The sequence below is a fragment of the Molothrus aeneus genome, chromosome 13 (genome assembly GCF_037042795.1).
Source record: "Molothrus aeneus isolate 106 chromosome 13, BPBGC_Maene_1.0, whole genome shotgun sequence".
In the NCBI taxonomy this organism is placed as follows: domain Eukaryota; kingdom Metazoa; phylum Chordata; class Aves; order Passeriformes; family Icteridae; genus Molothrus; species Molothrus aeneus.
This window is the reverse complement of record NC_089658.1, coordinates 1,905,340-1,916,895: the sequence shown is the minus strand read 5'-3', so window position 1 is coordinate 1,916,895 and position 11,556 is coordinate 1,905,340. Positions and strand designations below refer to the sequence as shown.

Here is an 11,556-nt window from a genome sequence, read left to right as displayed (position 1 = left end):
GCCCCGCCCCCGGCCCCGCCCCGCGGCGCGCGGGCAGCCTGGGAACTGCCGCCCCAAACAAAGGCGCGCGCCCGGCCGCGCCCCCGCCTCGCACCGCCCCGCGCCCGTGACGTCGCCGCTCCGCGCGGGCGCGCGCGCCTGCTGCGTCCCTGAAGGGGCTGAGGGGGGGCGCGCCCGAGAACCCCAGCTCTGCCCTCCTGGTCACCCACAGGGCTCCGGCTCTGCCCAGGCTCCTCCTGGTCATCCACAGGGCCCCGGCTCTGCCCTCCTGGTCATCCACAGGGCCACGACTCTGCCCTCAGACTCCTCCTGGTCACCCACAGGGCACCGGCTCTGCCCAGGCTCCTCCTGGTCATCCACAGGGCCCCGGCTCTGCCCTCAGACTCCTCTGAGTCACCCACAGGGCCCCGGCTCTGCCCTCCGGCTCCTCCTGGTCACCCACAGGGCGCCGGCTCTGCCCTCCGGCTCCTCCTGGTCATCCACAGGGCGCCGGCTCTGCCCTCAGGCTCCTCCTGGTCATCCACAGGGCCCTGGCTCTGCCCTCAGGCTCCTCCTGGTCATCCACAGGGCCCTGGCTCTGCTCTCAGGCTCCCGGATCTCCTCATGGTCTGGTTCTCCCCAGGGCTCTGGTTCTCCCCTCAGGCTCCCAGCTCTCCTCGTGGTCTGGTTTTCCCCAGGGTCCCAGTTCTCCCCTCAGGCTCCTGGGGAGACCAGCACACTCCTCGTGTGCTGGTTCTCCCCAGGGTCTCAGTTCTTCCCTCGGGCTCCAGGCTCTCCTCATGGTCTGCTTCTCCCCAGGGTCCCAGTTTTCCCCTCAGCTCCCCACTCTCTTCAGGCTCCCATTTATCTCCTGGGTCCCAGTTCTCCCCATGGGTTCCCAGTCCTCCCCTCAGGCTCCCTGTTCTTCTGGGGCTCCTGGTTCTCCCCCAACACCCCTGTGGGGCAGGTCTCAGGGAGTGACAAGGCCCAGACAGGAACAGGGGCAGAGGTGGTGGGAGAGGTTGGGGAACAGGGCTGAGGAATGGGTGGTGGAACCACGTAGAAGAAGCCACTGGTGGGGAGGGCCTGGCACCCAGGTTGCCCAGAGAAGCTGTAGCTGCCCCATCTGTTGAAGAATCCAAGGCCAGGTTGGGCAGGGCTTGGAGCAACCTGGGATAGTGGAAGGTGTCCCTGCCCATGCAGAGGGGTTCTAACTAGATTTAAGGGATTTAAGGTCCCTTCCAACCCAACCCATCTCCTGATGTGATGATTCTAAATCCTGCTTAAAAGTATGTTGCTGGTGCATAAAATGTGGCCTGGAACACAACAGCTAAGCAGGAGCCAGCCATAATCCAGGTAATAGGAGCCAGTGTAAAGATTGAACACATGGAAAACAAAATGTGGAGCTGCCTGTGACAGGATTCTGCAGGGGCTTTTGGTGAGCAATGTATCCATGAGAGAAAAGCAGTCACACAGCCAAAGATGAGGCTCCTGGAGAACCAGGCAGATGGAAGAACTTGTGGGCTTCAGTCCTGCAAGAGAACTTGGTGGGTGCTGAGCCTTTGCATGGGGTCAGGGACTGAGCAGCCCTCTGGAAGAGAAGCTCTGGAGTCCCTGTGGCTGCCAGCCCAGCCCCCAGGGTTGGAGTCCTGCAGAGTCCCACACCTGGGCACGGCAGAGGCAGCTCCTGAGTGACACATGCAGCTCTGCTACCCATTCCTCAGCCCTGTTCCCCAACCTCTCCTCCCACCTCTGCCCCTGTTCCTGCCTGGGCCTTGTCACTCCCTGAGACCTGCCCCACAGGGGTGTTGGGGGAGAACCGGGAGCCCCAGAAGAACAGGGAGCCTGAGGGGAGGACTGGGAACCCATGGGGAGAACTGGGACCCAGGAGATAAACGGGAGCCTGAAGAGAGCAGGGAGCTGAGGGGAAAACTGGGACCCTGGGGAGAAGCAGACCATGAGGAGAGCCTGAGGTGCCGTGCCCCAGTGGGCTCAGGGGCTCTGGGTTCTGACAAGCATCCCTGGGCTGGTGCTTCCCGCTTCCCAGTGCAGCGGCACTGCCCCTTGCTTGGCAGGAAAGGACCAGATGTTCTGCAGAAAGCTGGACATCAGCCAGGGCCCAAGTTCAAACAGAGCCCATTAAATGGCCTTTTCCCCCTTCCTTCGCATTTCCAGCCCTGCTTGAAGCCCTGATTCTATTTATAATGCCCAGGAAAAGCGAACTGAGACTTTCCCACAGTGCTGGCTTCTCAGGCGATTGTTGTTTGGGAAGCTGGAATGTACATAGTATTATTTTTGCATCTCCCTGGGAAGGGTTTTTATTTTTTATTGCGTGTCACTCCGTGTCCCCATCTGTGCTGAGGAGGAGAGTGTGTGAAGCACAAGGTGTCTGGTGCTGCTCACAGCTCTCCAATGCTCTGCCACTGCTGGTTGAGGGCTCTGTGCCCATGAGCCCACCCGGGGAGGGTGCTGGGTGCACTGAGAGGTGTCCTGAGAAGCCATGAGGATGGAGGCCAAAGAGGGGCATTGCCCTCAAGAAATAGCCCCTCTTTGTTTCAGTGCCAAACCCTGGGAGCACCCATCATGTCACTGGCTCCGTGCCTTAGTGTCCCCTGAGTGCGGGGGGGAGAACACCAAGACCCCTGTTGGGAGCAATGGGCTCATCATTCCTGCTCTGCCTGGGGTTTGGCATCCACACATGCCCTTGTGCCACAGATTTGGGGTGGCAGAGCTGCCACATGAGGCTGGGCCTGACAGCCAGGCTGTGGGGTCACTGTTTGTGTGGTGCTGGTGCCAGCAGAGGCCAGCAGGTTCTTTATTTGCCATTCTTGGCCATGTGAGGCTGTTCCTGCACGGAGCTGCTGTGGGATATTCTGGGCTGCCCCTGAACTCCCGTGCCCCTGGGCAGGCAGGTATTTCACAGAGCCAAACCACCTTGCTTGGACTCAGGTCCTGCCTGTGCTGTCCCTTGTCACTGTCACCTGGCCACACTGCCCACAGTGCTCCTGGCTCTCTCTTCCCCTGCCCTGCAAGGTCCTGCACCGCTCCATTCCCTCTGTGCCTCAAGGCCTTCCTGCCCTTCCCCGGTTTTATCACCCTGCCCAGGATTTTGACAGTAAGAAAAGCTGTTGCACCGTATTTTTGGACAGTTTCTTTTTGCCACAGCCAGTCTGATGAAGGACAGACACCTCCAAATAGCTTTACTCTGTCACACTGGCTTCTGGGGTTGACTGTCCCGAATTCTAGATGGAAAACAGATGCAATCTGCAACCTTTCTGTTTTAGAAGCTTGCAAACACTAATTGAGCATCTCCTTAATTATTGTGATTAAATGTGGACTGTATAGCTCCTAAAAATACTTCCCATGTGGACAAACTGTGGAAAGAAGTGATCAGTGATTCCCCAGCTAGGGGAATGGAGACTCAGAGCCCCTCTGTGCCTGGAGCTGGTGACACTCGTGGGCTGGGGCTGGGCCGGTGGCTGTAGCCTCTCAGAGCTGCTGCCACCAGGACAGAGGCTTCTAGAAGGGAGAGAGGCAAGGCCAAGGTGAGATCACTCAGCCACAGCCTGCTGGAGCACAGGGCTGACAGCAGAGACACTGCCCAGATCTTCAGGGCCATGGAGGCAAGGGGGGCCTCCTGCAGGACAGGCTGTGCCTCTGACATTTGCTCCAGGCTCTTCCTTGGCCCTGCCCTGGCCCTGCCTGGTGTGAGAGTGAGTTCACCAGCCCAGTGGCTCCGCGGCCATGCAGTCACAGTGGCTCTTGTGGCCATTCAGATAAGGGAGAGAGAGCTGCTGCAGAGGGGAAGCACTGGGATGTTTGCAGCCTTGCCCTGTGTGTGTTCCCCAGGCAGTACTGCTCTGCCTCCCTGCAGCAGAGCACAGGCAGCATTGGGGTGTAAAATGGGCATCACATCACACAGACAGCTCCTCAGTACCTGCAGGAGTGCTGCACAGCTGGCTCTGCTTAAAAGTGTTGCCTAATGGAAAACACTTCCACAGGTTTCCAGATAAAGAGGGAAAAGGGTTGGTAGATTTTAGTGTAATTAATACCCTGTAGTTATTTAAAAACATTGTTAGAAATGTGTCATTCAGAACTTTTTAGGGCTGGACATGTACCTGGGGATGTAATTAAGTTTTCAACAGTGCCTTTTCATCCCCCTTCTATGACTGATCCTCCTTTTAATGTGAGGATCTTGTTTTCCTAAGGAAAAAAATAAAAATGAACCCTGCCAGAGAATTTTGTTTTCATACCTCAGTCCCAGCCCTTCTGCCAGCTCGGCCTTCCTGTGCTGACATGTCCATGTCTGTTACAACCAAAACAGCACCAGGAGCATTCCTGGGATTTTGGTTCCCTGTGTTTTGAGGTGAGTTGTGCATAAATTCCCTAAAGCTGGACCATCAGTGCATCTGGAATTGTCTTGAGAGCCCATCTGTAAATCTGCAAGGTGGGTTTTAATTGTTTGAACAGTCAAATTGGTTGGTGTCCCTCACCTGTGTCTTCGATCTGCTTCACATCTGTAACAACAAATGAGGTTCCTTCCAAACTGTGCTGATCATTTTCTGCTCTCCCTTTATTATTTCCAGCAGGATGACTTGATTTCCTGGCAGACCTGCCTGGAGCTGAGGGTCAGATTTAAGGCATGTTGCTGACATCAGTGGCTTTCTTTTTTAATGAGCTTTGTCAGGATTCGTTCTTTAGCCATTAAGTGGTGCCAGCGTGGAGTTCATGCATGAGCTGAGCTGAAACCTGCTTGGTGTGAATTAGTGATGAGGGAAAAGGAGGTCAGGGAACTTCTTCTTTCAGGGAATGGTGATAACTGGTGTGTCCAAGGCCTGGAACCAGGGAATGGGCAGAAGAAAACTTAGAAATTGTGAGAAGGGATGAATTCCTAGTGCTGTGCTCTGAGGAGGCCTTGTCCCTCCTCAAGCCCGTGGGATGTGCATCAGCACCAAGCAAAGGTGTTCCTGTGCAGCCTGAATTTGGGTGGCATTGGGGTGGGCTGTATGGTGTCAGGGGGAGGGGCTGGTGATCTGACATGATGGCCCATCATGAGAGGGGTCTGTCACAAACTTGTGTCATTGATGAGCCCAGAAGGATGCTGTGGGCCAGTGTCAATGCCTTTGGAAAGGGCTCTGCTAGTATGATGGGATGGCCATGGGGACGACATGCCAGAGCAAGTCCCTGACTGTCCCTCCAAGCAGTGAGTGTTGGAATGTGTTGCCCTGAAGAGGCAGAGGGGTTTTACTGTCAAACACTGAAAAACAAGGCAGTTCCTCCACCTGTGGTGATCTGGGGATGGGGTGTGATGGAGACAGTGATCCATGGAGTGCAGAGGCTCCAGCCAGCCAGGAACGTGTGCTTGGGAGGCTCAGGCACGCAGCTCCGGGTCTGGACTGCGTCAGCCGAGCTGGCAGTGAGGAATATCTGTGGCAGCTGGGGTTTGCTCCAGAGGTCACTTCTTCCTTGGCCAAAATAAATACTTCTGTGATTCCCTGTCCCTGTTTCCACTGCCTGTAGCTTCTCTGCATCATCCCTGCTGCTCTGTGCCCAAAGCTCTTTTCCTTGGTTGTTTGTGGAGTATGACATACTCCAGGATACTCAGTGCAAGGTCTGCTGGGTGGCACAAAGAGACAAAAAAGGGATAAAATCAAGGACAACTTGATAAAAAGGAGCATACAGGAAAGCCCTGGGGTGGTGGGGAGGTGCCTTGCTGCTAGCATTTGCACATCTGAATCCAGCCAGGGCTTTGTATTGATTCCTTTAAAAGCTCATTCAATTATTTTTACAATGAGCTCATCTTTCCTGGCACGTCCTTGCTCCCTGTGCATTCCATACTGGCATGGCAGGTGTTGTTCACCTCTCTGTAGTCATCCACATATAAGCTGGGAACAGCAGCTCTGCTGCTTGTCCCTGGAGAAGAAGAGGTCTTGTCTTGGCTGCTTGTAGGCACTGTGTGAAGGTGGGATGGATGGAGCTGGAGGTGTTTCTGATGGAACTGCCTGAACTTAGCCAAAACAGGGCCTGTGTGCTGCCTCTGAGCAGTGGGACTTGCCCAAAAGCTGGTTTTTTGTGGTCAATACTTCAGGAAACGTTCCCAGGGACAGAGGTGTAGTTGTGGAACAGACTGGGTAGTGTGTTGGTACATGGTGATGAGCCACTGTACTCCAGCCAAAAATCCAAAAGGCCTCTCGGAGTTGTGTTTTTAAGGCCACAAGCTGACTGCTCACTGCAAGGACAGTAAAAAATTAAAGTCTTGTGTCTGCCCATGGCATTCACAGTACCTGAATGAGGCTTCTTAGAAATTTCACATGTCAGGAACTCAGAACTGTGTCTTGGGGGAGCTTGTTTTGTATCATTCCTCTTAACCTATGATTGTTTCATAAAACAGGAAATCTTGGAAACCCCAAATTGGGAAATTTGGAGTCCCTGCAGATCTGAAATCCTTAAAGTGCTGCCCCAAAGCACCCTGAGCAGAGGGTGCTCCCTGGTGAGGTGACACCAGCAGCACCCTAAGCCTCACTCCCCCTATGTGTTTAAGGAGTGAACCAAGGAATGGGTCCCATGGATCTGACACAGGGGCTTGGTTCCATCCTCCAAAGGGATTTGTGTCAAGTCTTGGGGATGCTGCAAGGCAGCACCAGGGGTTCAGGGCTGAGAATTCGCCCTCAGCTGCAGAGCTCCTGTCTGCTGACACCTCCTGTGCTGGTGCTGAAGCCGTTGGAAACAAAGAGCCAAGAAGCTCAAGGACCTGTCCAGGCAAAACACCTCCTTTTGCTTTAATAATTTTGTTTTTCTCAATTCTACACCCCCATAATAATGTGTCCAGGCCTGTTTCACTGTACTGCTTCACTCAGAGGATTCATTCTGAGATCCAGATATTTCTAGAACATGATCATGCCTCTGTCCCATCCTTTGCAAAAAAGGTAGTGTTGTTTCTCTCTTTCCATGTCACACATGCAAACATGGATTTTGCCAGCTGGATTTGGGGATGCACTCCCTGCAGAACACCCAGATCTGTGTGGATTCTTCCTCTCTGTGCCTCGGTGTGTGTGAGATGTCTGCTGGGCACATTTCTGTTCCAATGCAGTCGGATTCATAAAGCTCCTGTTTTTGCAGCCCCACAGGAATTTGCAGGCTCAGTGAAATTGCTGGGGGCTCCCTGCAGAGGCTGGCTGGGTGTTAGCCCTCTGCATCATCTGCAAGCAGAGGCAAAGGGCTGATGGAAGAGAATTTTTCTGCAAAGCTGCGTTCTCTGCTCCAGCTTCTGGCTCCTGTCAGCAGCTGCAGTGTGTTAACCACAAGCCAAGGTGCTGCTATTCCTCAGGTTGCTCATTTTATGGAAATGAGCTCCTCTATAATACCCAAATACTGTAAAATTGTCCTCTGGATAGTTTTATTATGAATGTCTGTGTGTGTAGGTTCTCGTCTCCTTGCATTTTGTGCTTTTTGGTCTAATGGATATTCTTCCAAGGGATGCAGTTCACTTATTTATTCACAATATGCTAAATATCTTAATCTAATATGAACTTAGGATCCTTTTGTGTTCCAAACCCATGAAATATGCCTTTCCCTGTGATTCAAAGTTACTGTGGTTTTGGATTTTTTAAGATTCAATTAATTTACTCTTGTAAAATTACATTCTTTCTTTGGATATCTCCAAGAAACCACTGCTCAGGCACGCAGAGGGAGAGAAAAAGCTTGGATTCTGGAGGAGCTGAAAGTTTAATTTAGGAGGGGCAGTTTGGGAGAAGAATGAGCAAAATGCCATGAGCTCTTTTACAGACAAAGGTCTACACAACCATCACAGAAGACTCAAAAGCTCAAAACTCCCATCACCTGGAACTCTGGGGGCAAACTGATACAAAGAAAGTAAAATCAGGGTTCCTCATGCAGTTTCCTGTTACAATAGATGATGAATGACTTGGTTTTTATCTCGCAAAGATGACTGCAAATCTTTTAGGGGTTGTTGGCACATATCCACAGCAAGCTGAGTGTGTGTGTGTGTGTGTGTGTGTGTGTGTGTGTGTGTCTGCCTGGGAGCAGGGAACACAGCTGGGAAGGTTCTGTGCCTCCATGAGGTAGGAGAGGAGGATCTTTCACTCTCAGAGCTCCTGTGAGTGTTTGTGGGTGCCTACAGTGATATTCTGTGCTCCTCTGCCTGTTGGGCCTGGGGCTTATGGCAGGGGTGTGTTCTCAGTGTAGCTTTGCACTATTGTTAAAAGTGCACTGGGAGACAGGGTGAGGGTTTGTCAGCTCAGAAGGTGGCCACATGCCAAACCTTTTCATCCCAATTACCTTGCAGCTCTCCTTGTCCCACGGAAGTGTTATTGCAACACAGCTTTGCTCAAAGAATGGAGAGGAAAGAAACAAGAGAGAGGCAGGAAAAGGGCCTCCCAGGCTCTGCATGGCTTTGCCTGTGATTTGGGCACCTTTGAGTTGCAGGTGACTCCAGCTGGATTCATCCTGAGTTGACCATCAGGAGGAGCCCCTAAGAAATCAAATGTTTGTCTTCAAGAGCCCACAGCTAAACATATTTCCAGAGACCTCCCTCCTTCAGGAGAGCCAAACAAGGTGCAGACTCAGCTGTGATTGTTGTCTCCATGTGCAGGGGCAGCCTGCTGTCCTGGAGCTCCAGTTCTAACCTCCAAGTGATCCTAAACTCCGGAAAATCTAAATGTTTTGCAAGAAGAAACTTGAGAGCATGCCCATCAAACAGCTGAGTCAGGGATTCATGAGCTGCCATCTGTAGTGCTCTGGAACACTGATAAAAAGCTTCCCAAGACACATACATGGAGGGCATTCCCAAATTCAGTTTCTGCATAGCTTTGCCCTGCCATGTGTGTGATGGGTGGGTGTGCAACGTGCCTAAGACAGATTCCTCTATGAGCTCTGGTGCCCAGTCTGAGCAGGGAAGCACTGCACATCTGCCTGCACATCTCTCCAAGAAGGGATGGAACCACTGCAAGGCTGGGAGCACCTCCTGCCTCCTGCAGGGCCCCCTTTCAGCCAGCCCGTCTGGTGCAACGGGACGTGATTTTGGGCTGGAAACTCATGTACTGGCTCTGTTTGGGGTACAGCCTTGTGGACAAGGAGCAGAAATCCCTCGGGCCCGAGTTTCCCAAGAGCTGCTCTCGCAGGGATCCAGCCACCCGCTGGGGGCAGGCAGAGCGGCTCCTGGCCGGCAGCGGATCCCACCCCGGGTGTCACGGCCGTGGGGAACATCGCATGGAGGCCGTTCCCAGGCTGTTCCCGGCTCTCGGCCTCTCCTTCCACCCAGATCGCAGCGCTTCCGCCACCACGTCCCAGAGCCGTGCAGCAGCCGGCGGCCGCAGGAAGTGCAGCAGGTCGTGGGAACTGGCCCGGGGAGCGGCGCAGAGCCAGAACAGCACCGGGCACAGCGCCTCCATCCCCCGTGGGGAGCTGGGGTGAATGGGGTACACACAGCTCCAGCTCGGGCACACGGCCCCTCACTGCCCAGCTTTGTATTCCCATCATCGCACCCCATGTGCTCCTCACCGGAGTGTGGGTGCCCAGCACACCCCGTTCCCTCCTCAGCCATCACTGCCCTGCCACACCCCTGTCTGAGCAGGCACTGGGTGCTGTGTGAAGCTGGGCGGGTTGTTATGGACCAGCTGAAATGCCCCACGTGCCTTTTAGTGTTTTCCTTCTTTTTATTAAGAGAGGAGCCACCTCTGAACATGAAAACCTCTGAGTGCTTGGGAATTATTAAAGTGTCACTTTCAGCCCTGACAGCATATTTGTTATAGTATTTTTCAAACTATTTGCCAAGTTTTTCTTTCAATTGCTGAAAAAGGGCTGTGTTTTGGAGGGCCTTGTCCTCCAGATCTCTCCCAGGACTTGCTGGGGCCATTATCCTGCAGGAAGAGCCCAGAAACATGAGTGCAGCTGTGCCCTGTCCCAAGGTCAGCCTTGCCAGGCCTGCTTCCACCAACGGCCTGTGGGGCTTTTATGGGACATTCAGCTCAGCCACCATCTTCCAGCTGCTTTCTCCATGCATTTCCAGGTCACTCTCTTGCAGCAGGGCTGGATGTATGTGCAGACGGTGCTTTATTTGGGACAGGAATGTGGGATTGCTTGGAAGCCAAAGCAAGCAACAACAGAGCAGGGAAGCAGTGGCAAGATGCAGAGCTTTTCCTTTAGAAATTTCCATTTGTGGCAGTGAAAAAATTCCAACCCAAAGCTGTGGTTGCCCTCTTCATTGGTCCTTGGGACACAGGACAATGATCTGAGCCTCTGGGAGGTGTGGGATGGATTTTCAGGCAGCTGATGGCTTATATCCGGCAGCATTACCATTCCATATTTCCCTGGCTTGTGTCAGTTGCTGAAGGTGTCCTAGGCTGTGATAGAGTGAATTCAGGGGTGACTGATGCTGAGGGGGTGTTCCCCATCTCCCCTGCAGCCAGAGGGGAGCACTGTGGGGTGAGGGGTCCTTGGGACCAAACCCAGGCTTCATCTTCACCCCACTGCCACCCTGTTCCTGCTCTGCCACATCTCCAGGCAGCCCTGTCAGTGTCACTTGTCACATCATCCATTACTGGTCTTTGTCCCTCCCTTGGTCCTCGTCCCCTATATTCCCACTAGTGACTGTATTCTCCTTTTGGGGGTTCATGTCAGCTCCTGTGGCTCTGTAAGGGCACAGGTGTGGGCCAGGAGGGTTCCTGGTCCCAGGAGGTGACACCAGGAACAGTGCTGTGTCTCAGTGTTGCTGGCACTGAAAATGGAGAGCTCAGTGCATTTAAATCCCAGCTGAATTTTTGGGACATAAATATATTTTTCAATGTTTTAATGCCATCATCCTTTTATGCTTTACTGTCCCTGCAGCTGGAGAAGGACAGGGAGCCGAGTCCCCGGTGAGACCCTGTAACTTCTGTTCCTGTCTTGTGTCTCCCCACAGTGGTTTCACGCTTTGCCCCAGAGATTTCATCTCTCTCTGCCTGGCGTCACACAGCTGAGCAGCAGCCGAGGCTCCCAGCTGAGTTTCCAGCAGTGGTTTCCTTCCATCACGACAGCTGGGGTCACTCTTTCACAACGAGCGTTTTCCTCCTGAGCTCCGGCTGCGCTTTCCAATAGGGTGAGCTCTGAGCACTGCATCCTGTGCTGGCTGGGATTTCAAGCTCCCAGGACTCTTCATGGGACAAACGCGGGATCAGCAATATCTCTGATTTTAATACTGAAACCATGCAGAAATATGCTTTTTCTGTTGTCTTGGAAGCTCGATTAATTAGTGTTCAAGCTCCCTGGGCTCCTCGGGGTGTGGATCCAGCAAGGGAACTGGAGCCTGCTCTTTGTCTGGCCATTCCTGGCTGTCAGAGGTGGGGAGGGAATGATGTGGCTTAAGCTCACGGTGTCATCCCCAGGTCTGGCATGTGAGCACATGCCATGGCTTTCATTGCAGCCTCCAAAGCACCCCAAAAACCCTCCATGGTTCCATGAGGGGGAGTGTGAGGTGATGTCAGGACTCTGCTGGCCTTCCTGTGAGGAGGTCTCATCTCATGTTTGGTTTTCCTCTCTTCCCGGTGTGAGCAGGGCACCGACCCACTGAAGCCATGCCTG

At 53.5% G+C, this 11,556-nt stretch overlaps 1 protein-coding gene across 1 annotated transcript in view; it reads left to right on the top strand.

The window, feature by feature from the left end:
* The window catches only part of ZNF609 (zinc finger protein 609), an 87,375-nt gene extending 76,438 nt beyond the window's left edge, over positions 1-10,937 (top strand). Inside the window, exon 10 of the mRNA XM_066558652.1 lies at positions 10,898-10,937. The gene's annotated coding sequence lies outside the window, so the exon portion shown is untranslated. The remainder of the gene's footprint in view (positions 1-10,897) is intronic.
* The last annotated feature ends 619 nt before the right edge of the window (positions 10,938-11,556 follow it).